Source organism: Neopelma chrysocephalum, unplaced genomic scaffold (assembly GCF_003984885.1).
Source record: "Neopelma chrysocephalum unplaced genomic scaffold, ASM398488v2 Primary Assembly neopelma1_97517, whole genome shotgun sequence".
NCBI classification, from domain to species: Eukaryota; Metazoa; Chordata; class Aves; order Passeriformes; family Pipridae; genus Neopelma; species Neopelma chrysocephalum.
In genome coordinates, this window is record NW_020926159.1 from 661,267 (window position 1) to 666,206 (window position 4,940).

Sequence of the window (4,940 nt, forward strand, 5' to 3'; positions counted from 1 at the left end):
CTATGCCTGTCAGAACTGAAAACATTATTTCTGTAGTGTGAAAATATTTAAGGTGCTTGGATGCCTAAATTTCACCAAATTTCTATACCTGCTCAAAACTAAACCTTGGAAAAAAATTCAAATTTGCTAATGTGTTTAGTCGTATATGGATAATTCTGAAAGGGATCTCCTTATTTAAACTTAATTCCTATCAAATTTATATTCTCTTATACTGTAAATATTATATATATAATATAGTATATACATAATACTACATGTGTAATATATATTTTATATATACAATACTTATTACTATTGAATCCCTATTGTTTTTAAAACATAAAAGGAGATAGCTGGACAACATGTCAGGTGCATTGGTGTACCAAATTCAAAGAAGATTTTTTTTAAATAGTAAGATCATTTATTTAGGTATTAGATTAAGAGCCTAGGTTTTGCAAATCATCTTCACTCCAATGTGAACAGGAAATTTCCTCACATCATCCTTCCTCAGGGTCAAGTTTTCCACTGAGGTAGGAATAGGTTTGGAAAGGATCTCTGCAAGTTATCTGGACTTACTGGATGGAGTTTCTTTTACATCAGGTATGCTCAGGTGAGAGCACTGGGTTGAGGTGAGGGAACTTTGCAAGATGAGTACCGTGGAAATGTCACAGCTGTCAACACTTGTTTGATTATAAACACTTATTGTCTTAAAGCCTTCCAGTATCTCAAAGGGCTCCAAGAGAGCTGGAGAGGGACTTTAGACAAGGGCATGAAGTGACAGGACAAGAGGCAATGGTCTCACACTGAAAGAGAATAGACTTAGATATTTGGAAGAAATTCTTGGCTGTGAGGGTGGTGAGGCCCTGACACAGGTTGCCCAGAGAAGCTGTGGCTGCCCCTCCCTGGAAGTGTCTAAGGCCAGATTGGACAGGGCTTGGAGTAAGCTGGGATAGTGGAAGTTGTCCTTGCCCATGGCAGGGGGTGGAACTGGATGAGCTTTAAGGTCCCCTCCAATCCAAACCATTCCATTATTCTGAAACCTGCTGTGCTGTCTAATGCATCAATCACCAGAAATCCTCCCAGTAAAGGCTGAGCATCTTTCAGAGCTCTCTACCGAAAGAGTTGTGCACTATTCTGCTCTTTTACAGGTGTGGAAAATAACTCACAGGGCTGTGCTCAGAGCAAGCTGAGGATCACAGACCTGTCATCAGGCGTGAGAACCAGGAAACCTTTGAGTTCTGCCTGTGTCATGAACAGTAGTATCATAGCCTTTATTCGTTAAATGATCCATAAATAAATTAAAATCAAGAGAAAGAAAAAAGAAAAAGAAAGGGTAAGAATATAAAGGGAAATGGATTTTGTTGCTAACCAAGTGATATCTGTATGGGTGGAATCAAAATAGCTTCAAATAGCATAGGAAATACACCCATTCCTGTCAGCCAGCAAAGCAACCCACTAGGGACAAACAAATCCCCCTGTAGCTGAATCCCAGAGCTCGTGGGCACGATATGTCTCCTGTGGGCTGTTGTAGTCAGCCCTGTCAAATCCAAAGTCTTCCCTCCCTGCCTCTCTCCCAGTTGTATTCCCTTTCTCCACCAATCGCTGGAGAAAAAAAAAAAAAGACAATTGCTGTAGAGCTGTATCAGAGATGCCAATCTAATTATTTTTTCTCTTTTTTTTCCTTTTCTTTTTTTGGACATTGCATCTGTGGAGGAGGGAGGGGAGGAGAGGGAGTTGCAAAGGCAGGGGCAGCTGAAGAGGGAAAGGAGGGGGAGAAGAAGAGAAAATATTTCCTTTGGCAATTCTGTTTCGCTTTTGAAAAGGGACTACTTTCCTCACTCCTTATCCCTCCTGACAAGTACAAGCACTTTGGGCCCTAACTGGATGTGAACATTGTCAAAAGGAATTTGGGCTAAAGGGAGGCATCTGCAGTTCTGTTCCTATTGCGTTCGGTGCTGGAGCCACTTTTGCGAATGTGGCAGGGTGGCTGGTGGGCAGACACCAGTACAGATGGGAACTTCACATACTGTATGCATCATGACCAACTATAAAAACAGTCACAACGCATCACTTGTTACCCGGCCAGGCTCCCTGGAACCTTCACTTCCAATTTCCATCTCTCTGACATTCACAGCTTACACTGAGCTTTTATGTTTAAGCATCAGTACAGTATTAATGCAGGAGAAAAGGGGTGGCTGGGCTACCACAGCAAGGAATTAAACCTCTGATCTCGGCCAGACATTGGAAGGGGGGAGCAATTCAAGGGGAATTGTGTAACCGGACTCTACGGAAAAGGTGCGGGGGGAAAGCAGGGGATGGGAGTCAGGAATATTTCTTGACGCCGTGAACACACAGCAAGTGAGGAGGGTTCTGAAAAAGAAACATAGCAAGCAGGCACTCTCCCAAATTGTAATTTAATGCTTGGAATAATCCTATTGTGTCAGCTACTCACCGCCAAAGAACTGAGGATAAATATAACTTTAAAAAAAAAAAATTAAGGGGATGGCAATTTGAACAGCTTAATGTTTCTTCAAAGGCTGAGTGATGGAAAGCAGCGCTGAGGTAAATTGACAACTCGGAATTAACTGGGTGCTGGCACAGCTCAGGTAAAGGTTTGACGGTAACATGAGCTTTCCAAAGTGTTTCCAAACTGAAGTATTATGAAAAGGTAAATTATGTTTTGTATTCATGACTGAAAGCATTTTATTTTAAAGCCGGTGCTGCCGATGCTGTCAAGGTGGAGATTCGAGCTTTATGTACAGTGCCTGCAGCCCTGCCATGTGAGTGAGGCAACATGACAGCTTGTAATAAGTAATTTTTATACAGTTGCATTTATCACTCAAGTAGGCTTGGCAATATTAAACACAGACCTTAAAATGCTGCAGAAGAGGAAGGACAGGGGCTGGAGGCCATGTGTTCTCTGTGTGTGTGTGTGTGTGTGTGTGCGCGCGCGTGTGGAACTTCTTCATTTTTTTTCTTTCTCCAGGCCTGTTCCTGTTAATGTGGTACTTTTTAAGATATGCACCAAAACGCTTCCAAATTGTTAATACATCACTAAAAGGTTACAAATGAAATGACCCTGTTTAGCCCAAAGGATGTTATTTTAGGCTTTAATGAATTAGACCTTGCTACCATTTTCAGGCAAAAATCAATTGCCTCAATTAACAAATTTGCACGGGTCCAAATATTTACAAAATAAAGGCCCACAAACCACATTCTTTGCTTCTCTTTCTCACTCTCTACCCTGTTTCTTCATTAACATCTTCATTTCCATGAAAGTGTGAGGCATCAGCTCTTGCCCTGAGCTAGTGAAGGCCAAAGTGTTGACAACTTTCTTATTCTTTAAAGCCTGCTCTTTTCTGTTTTAACAGGTTTTTTTACTTTGTCATAAATAATTCCGGACAAGCTAAAAGAAGTGGACAATACCTCTTCCTCCTAAAGGAAGGACTAAAAATATAAAATATGTCAGTTGTGGGAGAAAATTTTACAAAAAGAGAAGTCAATTTAGTTTGCGGGATTGAATTAAGAAGGGAATTTTCTTGTATTCACAGGATTTGTAGGAACTGCAGCTCAAGTATGAACCAAGAGGAAGCAAAAATCTCCAAGCCAAATGGCAGACTCTTAAATTTGCTACAGCAGAGCCCTGACATATGGTTTGGTTTGCAAGGAGTTACAAAGCTCAGTGGATGCCAGTGAATTCAGCCATTTAATGCTGAAATAACACCAGATTGAAAGCAACATCAAATTAAAAAAAAAAAAAAAATTAAAAAAAAAGACCTGTCTCTGTTATTATTCATATGACCCAGATGAGAAAATTATGCATTGCAGTGGGAGGTGTGTCTAACATGGGCACAGTGGTTGCCTCAGGACATTGGCTGGATGGGGAGAGGAGGACTTGGAGCTCGGTGGATCTGGGTGTCTGGACTATCAGACTATCAGGGAGATGGCAGAGGAATCTGATGGCTTTGTCTATTCCATGGTTATTTCATGCATCTCTTCTGTCCATCAATTATGTTAAATTTAATTCATTCACCCATCTAACTCACACTGGTCTGAATAAGATATTCCAGGATCTGCTGGTTATTGGAATTTCCCGGGACAGTAACTGAGGATGGCACTGACTTCTTAGTCTTTGCTAGAACAAGAGGCTCCAACTCTTAGTAAAGGTCTCCAGGTAAGAGAGAGTGATACATATAGAAGGGTAACACTTGCTCCATCCCTGGAATTGTCCAAAGCTGGGCTGGACAGAGCTTGGAGAAACCTGGGATAGTGGAAGGTGTCTCTGCCCACGGCAGAGGGTGGAACTGGATGAGCTCTAAGGTCCCTTCCAACCCAAACCATTCTGTGATTCTATGATTTACCTTTGCAGTAGTGCTGATTCAGAAGTATCAACTGAACATAAAAAGATAAGACAAAACAGTCAGTAAATGTTAGAAGTCAACATATGTTATAGATTTTGCAAATGAGTCCATAAATCAACAAGAGAAACTAGATCTCCCATATAATAAGTCTCCACAGCCAGTTTAATTCTGATTTTCAAGACTTATTTTGTATCATTTGTCTCTACTAATTAGAAGATGAAAAACAAGCCTATTTATTTTCCCAGAAAAGTATGGTTAATATAGATCTATTTTGAAATTATATTGCTTTTTTTTCCTTTGACTGTTGCTATTAGAATACTCCTATTTTGAGTAAAAAAATACCTCAATTTTCTGCTTAATATTGTGAACCTGAGATTAAGCACTAAAGCTCAATTGTGGCTATATGTTAAGAAACATCTTTTAGTAAAAGATTACAATCTTCAGTATTTCAGATCTTTAAAAATAGGTTATATGAACATCAACCAGAAATTACCAAGGAACATTTGATTTTTCTTTGAAAAGCAACAAGCTAAGTAACTTCATCTGACAGTCCATGGTCCATGGTCTGAGCTGGGCTTTCAGCAGAAGAGGCTTCTAAAA

At 40.1% G+C, this 4,940-nt stretch overlaps 1 long non-coding RNA gene across 1 annotated transcript; it reads left to right on the forward strand.

Moving 5' to 3' along the window:
- Nucleotides 1-265: 265 nt before the first annotated feature.
- Nucleotides 266-3,709, forward strand: LOC113961960. Its single transcript, XR_003532419.1, has 4 exons — nt 266-589; nt 1,128-2,585; nt 2,694-2,759; nt 3,531-3,709. It is a non-coding gene; the product is annotated as an uncharacterized LOC113961960 (long non-coding RNA).
- The last annotated feature ends 1,231 nt before the right edge of the window (nt 3,710-4,940 follow it).